The sequence below is a fragment of the Podarcis liolepis genome (genome assembly GCF_965112155.1).
Source record: "Podarcis liolepis genome assembly, chromosome: 14".
Taxonomy (NCBI): Eukaryota; Metazoa; Chordata; class Lepidosauria; order Squamata; family Lacertidae; genus Podarcis; species Podarcis liolepis.
Window position 1 is genome coordinate 16,692,682 of NC_139569.1, and position 12,354 is coordinate 16,705,035.

The 12,354-nt window shown below is 45.9% G+C and overlaps 1 long non-coding RNA gene across 1 annotated transcript; it reads right to left on the reverse strand.

The window, feature by feature from the left end:
* Positions 1-1,573: 1,573 nt before the first annotated feature.
* On the reverse strand, positions 1,574-2,960 carry LOC310693161. Its single transcript, XR_014519025.1, has 2 exons — positions 2,810-2,960; positions 1,574-1,807 (listed from the first exon to the last, which is right to left on the reverse strand). It is a non-coding gene; the product is annotated as an uncharacterized lncRNA (long non-coding RNA).
* Between the last annotated feature and the right edge of the window lie 9,394 nt (positions 2,961-12,354).

Here is a 12,354-nt window from a genome sequence, read left to right on the forward strand (position 1 = left end):
GAAGGGAGGGTGTTCTTTCTGGAGCTGAAAAACATAAACATAACTTGGGAATTTCATTTTTTAAAGGAACGGTTCCAGCTCAAGGTCATGTCCAAAAATGAACTAATGCCAGTTCACGGTTGTCCCTTTACAAAATGGACTATTCAGGTTAACGTTCAGTTCACCATTCAATTCACACACATCCAAACAATCCTCAGTGTTTTGTTTCAGTATTATATAAGAGCATTTCTACAATGGCATTTGATACTGGCAATTTTATTTCCAGTTCGTTTCCTAATGATCCTCAGCATGGAATTTGCCTTTTTCACCGTTGCCACATGCTGGGTTTATGCCTTCATTAAGCTCTCCACTGTGACCCCAATCATCCCTAAACAATGCCCATGTTGCCCAGAGCTGTTGCTTATTATTATTATTATTATTATTATTATTCTTTTGCCAAGGCAATGCAAAGCAACTTACAGTATTTTAAGCAAAAAGATTCCATACATTAAAACTAGCATTAAAAAGCAAATAGGCAAGTCTTTTTTTATAAAAAAAACTACATTAAAACATCCTGCCCATGCAAAAATACCATAGATAGTTATAAGCCAAAGGCCTAATTAAAAAGGAATGTTTTTGCTTGGTGCCTAAAGATATGTAGCGATGGCACCAGGCAAGCCTCCCTGGGGGAGAGCAATTCAAAATTGGAAAGCTACCACTGAAAATGACCCATTCTTGTGTTACCACCCTCCAGACCTCCCGGTCTAGGGCAGTGGGGGATGTAGTTCAGCAATGGCTGAAGCAGAGCAGCTTGGGGAAGTCTAGTTTAGAGGAGTGTGGATATGGAGTAACCTAGCCATCCATTCCATTTCTCTTACATGGTTGGGGAGCTCGTCAAAAATGTACTCAATGCGCTACAAAGCCATTTGTTCACCTTCCGAAGGCAGCAATCAAGCGCACACATCAACAGGCACTACTATTTTCGATTGCTACCGGAGAGCATGGCTGTGTTCAGCAGTCCCTTCCCCCCCCCCCCGCCTGTGGCAGTTCAGTGGGAGGCTCCTGACTCACCCACAACTTTGCCTTGCTTTAAAAAGGTAAAGCTACCCCTGACTGTTAGGTCCAGTCGTGGACGACTCTGGGGTTGTGGCGCTCATTCTCTCTATAGGCTGAGGGAGCCGGCATTTGTCCGCAGACAGCTTCTGGGTCATGTGGCCAGCATGACTAAGCCACTTCTGGCGAACCAGAGCAGCACACGGAAACACCATTTACCCTCCCGCCGGAGTGGTACCTATTTATCTACTTGCACCTGACGTGCTATTGAACTGCTAGGTGGGCAGGAGCAGGGACCAAGCAACGGGAGCTCACCCCATTGTGGGGATTCGAACCACCGACCTTCTGATCGGCAAGCCCTAGGCTCTGTGGTTTAGACCATAGCGCCACCCGCATCCTTCGTATTGCTTTAGCTTGAAAGAAAAAGAAACTCAGCATGCGACCCCTTCCCTCCAGATTGCAGTGGTCCCATTGTCTACCCCCCCCCTCCAGCCCACCATTGCCAGATACCACTTATCTTGCTCTGAAACTTCCAAAGTGGTTCATTTCAATCTCTTTTATGAAGCGCAGGCCACATGATGAATGTGCACGTAATTAGACAGCTGAAGACAAAGCAACACTTTCATGTCAGCATGGGTTTGTGTCTTTCCTGCTGTCTTCTTCTCTCTAGGTCTTTTCTCAGAATTGAAGCTTTCTCTTCATCCCCTCCCCCCCTTCTTTTGTTTTTTTGCATTGTGTTCCTGCTAAAGGGACATGATGAAACGAGTCCAATTTTCTGAAGGGGGTAAAAAAGAAAAAAGCCCACAATAATGGTTATGGGTTTTGATAAAGATGATTTGAGAAGACAGGATAAAGAGTGATTATGAGCTGTGGTAGGAAAGGAATGTTGTCAGCTGGGGCAGATCTACTATGAAACTAATGAAACCTAAGCTTCAGGGCCACTAATCCCAGAGGGACCCCAGAAGCGACTTTAGTCCGCATTGCTTTTTTAAAAAAATAATGGGTCCAGGAGACACAATTTAAGTTGCATGACTCAAACTGATTAATTTTTGCTGTATATATTTCAACAATCCCAAAATTTGAAAGTCAGTAGCACAGTAGCACAGGGGTGGTGCTGTGGGTTGAACCACAGAGCCTAGGAATTGCCGATCAGAAGGTCGGCAGTTCGAATCCCCGCGACGGGGTGAGCTCCTTTTCCTCGGTCCCTGCTCCTGCCAACCTAGCAGTTGAAAAGCACATCAAGGTGCAAGTAGATAAATAGGTACCGCTCTGGCGGGAAGGTAAACGGTGTTTCCGTGCGCTGCTCTGGTTCACCAGAAGTGGCTTAGTCATGCTGGCCACATGACCCAGAATCTGTACGCCGGCTCCCTTGGCCAATAAAGCGAGATGAGTGCCACAACCCCAGAGTCGGCCACGACTGGACCTAATGGTCAGGGGTCCCTTTACCTTTACTAGCACAGATGTTGTACAGGTTGTTGCAAACAACCCCACTGAAGAAAATAACAGTGGTTATGCAGACCTCATTGCTGGTTGTGAAGGGGCCCCATAGCAATTTAAGCTTCAGGGCCCCCATAATTGTAGGTCCGCCACTGGTTGGCAGCACAGTATTGAAAGAACAGTACATCTCCCGCTGTCACTGCCACCAAGAGAGATTTCAGCAACCTTTGAAAATTAGGAGGGAAACTCTGAAAAGCCTAGGGTTGTCTCCAACCAAGTTCTACTCAAAGTAGACCTATTAAAATTAATAGACCTGAGTTTGGCTCCATTCACACCATACCTTTAATGCACTATAATGCCACTTTAAATAGCCATGGCTTTCCCCTAAGGAATTCTGGGAGCTGTAGTTTGTTAAATGTTCTGAGAGTCCTGAGGAGACTGCATATTCCCCTCCTGGAGCTATAGTCTCCAAAGTTCCCCATAAAAAAAGATTGGTTGTTGAACCACTCTGGGAATTGTAGTCCTGTGAGGGGAATAAAGGTCTCTTAGGAACTCTCAGCTCCCTTAACAAACTACAGCTCAGAATTCTTTGGGGGACTGTTTAAAGTATCATGGTGTGTTAAATTTATGGTGTGAATGTGGCCCATGGACTGCAAGAAGATCAAACCTATCTATTCTGAAGGAACTCAGCCCTGAGTGCTCTCCAGTAGGACAAATCCTGAAGCTTAGGCTCCAATACTTTGGCCACCTCATGAGAAGAGAAGACTCCCTGGAAAAGACCCTGATGCTGGGAAAGATTGAGGGCACAAGGAGAAGGGGATGACAGAGGACGAGATGGTTGGACAGTGTTCTTGAAGCTACCAACATGAATTTGATCAAACTGTGGGAGGCGATGGAAGACAGGAGTGCCTGGCATGCTCTGGTCCATGGAGTTATGAAGAGTCGGACATGACTAAATGACTAAACAACAACAATGTGGCCTTAGTCATATCTAATACCTTTAGTGAGGCTACTCTGAGTTGGACTAGCATTGGATAAACTCTGAGGTTTGTGCATGCTATAGAATGAGGTGGAGGAACCCTGGGGAGGTCAATCGACTATACTGGGGTGGCTAAGATGGCTTCTTCCAGATATTGCTGGGCTCCAACTCCCCTCAGCCCCCACCCAGAATGGCCAATGACCAGGGATGATGGGAGTCCAATAACATCTTGATGCACTATCGTGGCTTCCCCTAGGCTATAGTGCTTGCTGTGGGCAGGGATGGAGGAAAAGGGTGTTTCGTGCATTGAATGTGAACCTTCCTAATTCTCACTTCCAAACCTGTGCAGAAACTGGAACATGACTATCCTTCGAAACGTGCATGTTTCTGAATTTTGTCATGCAGTTCTTCAAGAAAAAATGGCAGAATGCATATATTTAGGGGTAGGTGTACACCAAAATGTATATAATTGTGAAGATAGCAAACAAAAATGTGTGTATTAGGCAAAGTTGCATTGCAAAAATATATTAGGAGTGAAGCTGACGAAAAATATCTACACAAGAGTAAGACTGGGTCAAATGGGGCAGCTCCCAGGTAAATGATTGTAGGATTGCAACCAAAGACTTGTGGGTCACCTTAAAGCCCAACACATTTATTATGGCACAATAAATGGGAGTCCATTTCATCGAATGTTGGGCTGTAAAGTTTACCTTTGAAGTAATTTGTCATAAGTCTGTCTGAATCCAACACTCAGCTCCTGATATTTTCTACGCTAAACCTTGGAATGACTTTGGGGAGTCTGAGCAGAAATTCTCTCAAGCAAGAGAAACTCAAGGAAATGCATGAGCGAGTGGAGAAAATCGGAACGAGTCCCTATGGGGTTTTCCATCATGACGCTTGTTCCAAGTTCTTTTTCTCTTTCTTCTGCCTTTTAAAGGAAATTCGCCTTCCTGACTAAAGGACTGAAATGGTACAGTCTCTGCTGGAATGAAAGTGCCACCATGGTAATAAGATGGAGTCAAGTGGTAATCTATTTAAAGTAGTATGCACAGACAAAAAAGGAAGATATGAAAAGGTGAGTCTTGTAAAGTTTCCAGGCATGGGCACGCTTCAGGCAGGTGGTACAGTGGTACCTTGGGTTAAGAACTTAATTCGTTCTGGAGGTCCGTTCTTAACCTGAAACTGTTCTTAACCTGAGGTACCACGTTAGCTAATGGGCCCTTCTGCTGCCACCGCGCCACAGCCATGTGATTTCTGTTCTCATCCTGAAGCAAAGTTCTTAACCTGAGGTACTATTTCTGGGTTAGTGGAGTCTGTAACCTGAAGTGTCTGTAACCCGAGGTACCACTGTATCTGTTTTCTTTTGTGTTCTTTTTATTTTTTATTTGAATGCTGAGGTCCACCAAGGTGCAAAATAATGATTCATGGGTGGAGACCAGGTTCAAAATGGTGGCTCAGGGGGTAGTGAGAAACTCTATTGTGCATAAAAACAGTTAAACTGAGCCCTGAGCTCATGTTGCAAGTGGGTGTGGCTTAGCAGGCTCTCAGGAGCCTCTACTCCCCACTTTTCTCCGCCTTTTTCTCTTTGTGCTTCCTGGAACAAGTAAGGAGCAATGCGTACAATGGCTCCCAGCTACAAGAAAAACCAAGTGAACTGAATCTCTTTCAAAGGCTATTTTAAAGCCTGCATCTTTGCTAATACAAAGATTGCATGATCCTTTTTGTAAGGAAACCAAGTACTTTCATTTTAAGCTGTTTGGAACCATTTTTCTTCTTTGTATTTCTGCCAGCAGATGGAGACTTGTTTGAGGTAAGGTCTGGAAACCCTGTGAATGAAACCTTCACTTATTTGTAAAGCTAAGTCTGTGATTTATTCTAGTCCAAGTATTTTTATGGGGAATGTTTGTTTAAAGGAGGATGAGGGCAGATGTAAATCTAACCAAGTTTGAATGTGCTTGGAGCAATCACCATTGTGCTTAACTCTGCTACTGGAGAGTAGGATCTCCCTTCCAAACCTTTCTCTCTCCAACATTGAGCCCCTCCATCCTATACTCAGGTTGCATATATGTTTTTATGGATCCATATATCCTAAAAACACCAGTCTGCATTGACCTTCATTCCAAAGAAATCAAACCCTGGGAAAGCACAAGCACCTCTGAAGCCCCTCACCACTTGGAGATTGGTGTGTGTGCAGACAGAGGAAGAGAATATGCATATATCTTTCTTCACTTATCATTAATGTAGTTCAGTTGCTGGTGAACGTTCTCTAGCTAGGAATTTCTCAGTGGCCTAATAGCACCATAAAACAGCCATTCTCCAAGAACAACAGATAATTTAATTTGGTAAGCAAGCTGCTTTCAACTCCATTTAGAAATTCATTTGATAGATTTTCAAATGAGCTCATTGGAACACAATCAGCGTGCTGATTCTTCCTGCTTGCCTCTCGCTTTTCTGTCAGGCCCAACTATGAAATCATTAAGGGCTAATATTTTATTGCATAGGGATTAAGGAAGTGTCAAACGAGACCACTCCTTGCTACACATCCTGTGTGTGTACGTGACCGTGCATGTGCTTTCCCCACCCATACATTACTACAGTGTTTGGAAATGCTTATCACTTACATACAGAAAAAGTCATAATTTGCATGAAAGAGGGATTGCAGCAGGCAGCCCCGACAGCCAAGCTCCAAAGCTGCTATCTCCTCTGAAGCCTGCCTTTGGAGACCACGGCACAAAATTTCATTTCACTCCAAAGCTGGTTAGCCAAACCCCCAAGTGCTTGCAAAATCTCCAGGGCTGATGCACACAGTTTAGTTGCCAGATCAAATGACGGCTGGTGTCCCAAATGAGAATAAAGATGTATCATCCACAATTTCCCAGAATATCTGGTTCCTCCTCATAGCCCATAGACCCCAATAGGGCTGTTGCAAAATGTCCTCTCCTAATTTGTTTCACCATTAATGGTGAAGGAAGATCAGGAGAAATAACATCTCAAGCGGCTCAGGGGAAAAGCTGCATGTTTAGTTTAGGTGTGTATATTGTGTAGCAGAAAGGAGTACGACAAGGCTGTATGTTGTCTCCCTGCTTATTTAACTTATATGCAGAATTCATCATGTGAAAGGCTGGGCTGGATGAATCCCTAGCCAGAATTAAGGTTGCCGGAAGCAATATCAACAACCTCAGATATGCAGATGACACAACCTTGATGGCAGAAAGTGAGGAGGAATTAAAGAACCTTTTAATGAGGGTGAAAGAGGAGAGCGCAAAATATGGTCTGAAGCTCAACATCAAAAAAACGAAGATCATGGCCACTGATCCCATCACCTCCTGGCAAATAGAAGGGGAAGAAATGGAGGCAGTGAGAGATTTTACTTTCTTGGGCTCCATGATCACTGCAGATGGTGACAGCAGCCACGAAATTAAAAGACGCCTGCTTCTTGGGAGGAAAGCAATGACAAACCTAGGCAGCATCTTAAAAAGTAGAGACATCACCTTGCTAACAAAGGTCCGTATAGTAAAAGCTATGGTTTTCCCAGTAGTGATGTATGGAAGTGAGAGCTGGACCATAAAGAAGGCTGTTCGCCGAAGAATTGATGCTTTTGAATTATGGTGCTGGAGGAGACTCTTGAGAGTCCCATGGACTTTCTCATGGGAAAGATGGAGGGCACAAGGAGAAGCGGACGACAGAGGATGAGATGGTTGGACAGTGTTCTCAAAACTACCAGCATGAGTTTGACCAAACTGCGGGAGGCAGTGGAAGACAGAAGTGCCTGGCGTACTCTGGTCCATGGGATCACGAAGAGTCGGACACGACTAAACAACTAAACAACAACAACATTGTGTAGCAAGGAATCACACTCTCCCACCTTCCCCCACCCCACCCTGATCATTGTTCAGGTTAGGGAAAGAACTTAGCCAGCTAGAAAGAACAAAAATGGGTTGGGTGCAAGATGAAACCCAAGAGATTCAGCCCTTTCCCTTCAGCTAAAGGAGCTGAGCACTAGCAGAGCATGCCAGTTTCGGCCATTGTAGAACTGGGAGAAATGTGACAGATTCTGACATTTTCAGAGATGAAAACAGAGCATGAGCTGAATGTGGAGGAGGAGGACTGTGGGCACTGAAAATGTACCCACAGCACATATGGCAAGCAAACAAGGGAACGCTTGATGACAACCCTTGTGTCTGGAACCTACATGCTTGGAAGTAAGATTTCATGAGAGCCAGCTGGTGTATGTTCCACCACGAGTGGAGCTTAACTTGATGTTCTACATGAGGTTGAATGAACGGCTGGGGAAAACACTGATGTCACGGGGAGTGGGAGTTTTCTCCTAAGGCTTTTACATTAGTATCAATTGGTTAACTGGTACGGTTACAGGCAGCCAGCTAACCATTCCTTTTATGAGATGCTGGATACTGCAGTGTTTCCCTACCTTTGGTCCCCAGCTGTTTTGGGACTACAACTCCCATCATCCCTAGCTAGCAAGACCAGTGGTCAGGGATGATGGGAATTGTAGTCTGAAAACAGCTGGAGACCCAAGGTTGAGAAACACTGGTATACTGGATACTTTGGTAAGTTGACCTCTTATAATAATAATAATTTATTATTTATATCCTGCCCATCTGGCTGGGCTTGCCCAGCCACTCTGGGGGGCTTCCAACAAAATATTAAAATACAGTAATGCATCAAACAATAAAAGCTTCCCTAAACAGGGCTGCCTTCAGATGTCTTCTAAAAGTCTGGTAGTTGTTTTTCTCTTTGACATCTGGTGGGAGGGCATTCCACAGGGCGGGTGCCACTACCGAGAAGGCCTTCTACCTGGTTCCCTGTAACTTGGCTTCTCACAGCGAGGGAACCACCAGAAGGCCCTCAGAGCTGGACCTCAGTGTCCGGGTAGAACGATGAGGGTGGAGATGCTCCTTCAGATATACTGGACCGAGGCCGTTTAGCCAGTTAGGATATAGGAAGTAGTTGGAAATGAAGAACATAGGAAGAGCCCATGGAAAGCCCACAAATGGAACCTGAGCACAGCAGCATGCTCCTCAGCAACTAGTATTCTTCCTCTGGTGATGGAGGTGGAACATACTTGTCATGGCTAATAATGGAGTCTGAATGAAAGATCCTTCAAAGGCAGGACCCTTCCAACTCAGGAAAGGGGCGTGTTTGTGTGGGGAAGTGGTTTGCAGATTGGAAGAGGCAGGTAAAGAGCAGAGGGCTGGCGTAAGGGTTAAAGAGAAGGGCATCTCCCTGGGTGCCTTGTGTGTGTGTGAACGGATTCGCTGTCTTGTAGGAATGTCAGAACTATCCATTGCTCTCTTTCCTCCAAAGGAAATGAAACCCAGATAGCCACCTTTGTGCTACAGAGGGAGAGATGGGACAGGGCCCACGCAGTCACTCGGCTGAGAGACCAACAGTGATCTGGCTCCACCTCTCTCTCTCTCTATTGCCATCTGCTATCAGCCAACCCATCTGACTGCAGTAGAGGAAGAGATGGGATGCGGAGCCTCTCTACTGACTGAGATGAGAAGCAGTGCTGCTCCACCGGATTGGGAGGCCTTTTGGCTCCTCCCCTTCATGAATGGTTTCCATGCAATTGTTTTACAGTGGTATCTCTGGATGAGAACGGGATCTGTTCTGGAGCCCCGTTCGCATCCAGTGAAGAACACAAACCGCATCTGTGCGGGTCACGATTCCCCGCTTTTGCGCATGCGCACGGCGTCATTTTGAGCGTCTGCGCATGCGTGAGCAGCAAAACCCAGAAGTAACGCGTTCCATTACTTCCGGGTCACCACAGAGCGTAACCTGAAAATCCTCAACCCGAAGCAACTTTAACCCGAGGTATGACTGTGTAGTGTATTTTGATGGCTACTAGCCACAGTGACTATGTTCTACCCAGCAGCAGAGCAAGCCGATCGGGCACCTGGGGTGGCGCGCATGCCCTGCACCCAGAGGTGGGGCCAGCAGCAGTCCATGGGGCGGGGTGAGCCGGGGCAGGACACTCCATGGGGCCTCCAAGGAGTCTGCTCAGCTGCCCTACAGCTGGGCGGGAGGTGGAGGGCAGACCGTTTGGGGCAGCATGGAGCCTGAGGGTGCCCAAGCCACCACGTCACTCCCAGGAGAGACGCAGGGCTTGGGAACGCTGCAGGCCCCATGGTGAGTGCCACCCAGCATTTTGTCAAAGCCCCTCCTCAGTGCTGACACATGGGGCAGCCTGCTGCCACCGCACCCCCCTTCCTCTGCCCCTGCTTCTAACTCTAGCATGCCCCTGAGTATCAGAAGTAGGCAGAGTGCTGTTGCTGGACTAGATGTGCCACCTTCCTATCTAGATATCATAAACTCTTCAAAAGTAAAAACCGTCAGGGCAGCTGAGATGGCTTACTCATCTTATATGACGAGTGTCATAGTTTTTGTGGAACATCAAGTTATTTAAGTGTTACACACTGGGGATCATGTCTCAAAATTCCTTTGTGGCCAGAAAGAGCCGCTTATGAATGTTTCTGAGAAACACATTGCAAAATGTGCCCTGAAAATTAGAGGTGGAAGATAATGGAATGTGGGGAGATCTGGCTCTTATGAGCCCATAATGACGTCATAGAATCTATCAGTTTCAGTCTCTCATTTTTTTCCAGTTTGAAGTTCAACTCTCCATATTTCAAAACAGTTTGTCTTGTTTTTGTTTTTTTAAGGCCTCATGTAAATTCATCGGTTGTTTACTGCAAATTTCTGCCCATTTATGCATGCATTTTTGTCTGTCGTACACATTTTTGCATATTATATAATGCATAACGACTGGAGAATGTGCAAAATGCAGCTGAGAGATGCACTTTCCCCAAGGCCTGTTGGAAATTATGGATTCTAACCAGAAAAATGTGCACAATTCCCACTTTATATATGACCATGTGCACATTGTCCACAAAGCCTGGTCAGCATGCATGTTTGTTATGCATATCAACCACTTGGCCTACATTACCCCTAAAATAAAGAACCCCTAATGTGTGGGTGGGTGCATATGTATGTGCGTGTGTGCCCTATAATGAACACTCGCTCCTCTGACTGTGGGTGCCCTTTGCGGGACTGCACGCAGCACCCCGAGCCTCGTAGGACTTACCAGCCGGTTGTGCTGGCCTGCCTCTCTATGCCGCAGCCATCGGGGGTTCCCGCCAAACCTCAATTTAAATTATCCAATTAGCGGCATTGGTGGAGGTGGGGCCAGTCGAGTGGGCCATCAGTGAGCAGGCTTCATTCCGGTCTGCTCATGATGTTTATTAGGGGCGGAGCTGACAACAGAGCACCCAGTTAGTTGTCAGTGAACTCCCCAGTGTTGCACAGAAAAGCGGGTGGGCTGCCTGTGTACTGTCTTGCAGTGCCCCCACCCCAGATCCGATTAACCCTGATGAGCCTCAGTCCCCCAGCTGAGGGGCTGGGAGGAATACATGCCCAATGCCTGAGCCAAGGTCTTTCCTACACCTGAAAGAGTTAATAAAGTTGTGGCCAATTTAATCCCATAACACGTTGTCATGAATTACCGTATTTTTCGCTCTATAAGATGCACCAGACCACAAGACGCACCTAGTTTTTGGAGGAGGAAAACAAGAAAAAAATTATTCTGAATCTCAGAAGCCAGAACAGCAAGAGGGATTGCTGCGCAGTGAAAGCAGCAATCCCTCTTGCTGTTCTGGCTTCTGGGATAGCTGCGTAGCCTGCATTCGCTCCATAAGACGCACACACATTTCCCCATACTTTTTAGGAGGGAAAAGGTGAGTCTTATAGAGCAAAAATTAAAGTATTCTTTCTTCCTGGTGGTCTCTCAGGGGTCGGGGGGGGGGGGGGGGACTCCGCCTGGGCATGCAATTTATATAGCATACCAATTGCATGAACAGAGACTGGCATGAACAGATTGTACTTTCATTTGTATAAATATTTTAAGGCCATTTATCTAGGCATATAACCATAGAAGGCTGAAATATACTGAGTCAGACCACCTAGCTCAGTATTGCCTTCACTGACTGGCAGCAGCTCTCCCAGATTTCAGGGAGGGGTCTCTCCCAGCTCTACTTGGAGCTGGTGGGAAACCAAACCTGAGACCTCCTGAGTGCAAATTAGCTGATCTGCCACTGAGCTACACCCTTTCCCCTAAGCAGCTTAGAAGCAAAACAAAAGATATAGGAATAGGACAAAACGTAAAACTTCAAATACACTTGAAATCAATGCTTGACGTAAATATCAAAAAGTTATGTGTAAGAAGTTCTATACTAACTATGTATGGAGGTCAGTGACAGGGCCTGCTGCTGTGATCATACCCACCCACCCATTGGTTGTTCTGAGATTTAAGACTCCACACGAAAGGACTGACACTGAACGGAAAGAAGCTACAAAGAAGACACAGTCAGAACCCAGAAACGGTCTTTCAAAAAGAAGGGGAGAGAAGAAGAGAGGGGATGTGTGCAGATACCATGCTATGTCATAATTTAGCTGTGGTTTCTAAAGCTCACTGAGTCACAGATGTTACCTTTAACAACTGATTTGTCAATCGTCACCCACTTTCTGACAATGACATTAAAAGGATAAAGAGTTAAGCTGAAACTGCATATCCGTTTCCTTCCTAACCTGATGCTGAATTTAGCAGCAAAATAGCAGGAAGGAATGACTTCCTTCTTTTGCTACTTCCCTTCTCTTGAAATTCTGGATAGCACTTGTGGACATCTTTTGTCCACTCCTGCATGAAAGATACCTGGTCCTTGAAATTATATCCATCACGTCTCCAAAAGCAGTTTGCTTTTCTCTCTTTAGCCAACAGCTCTCCAGTAAAATGATAAGACTTCTCAACAGATGCCCCACTTGGGGGGGGGGTGCTGCTGCTGCCATGCCTGCTTGGAAAACCACTCTCTGAAGCACCTCCCACTCACCTT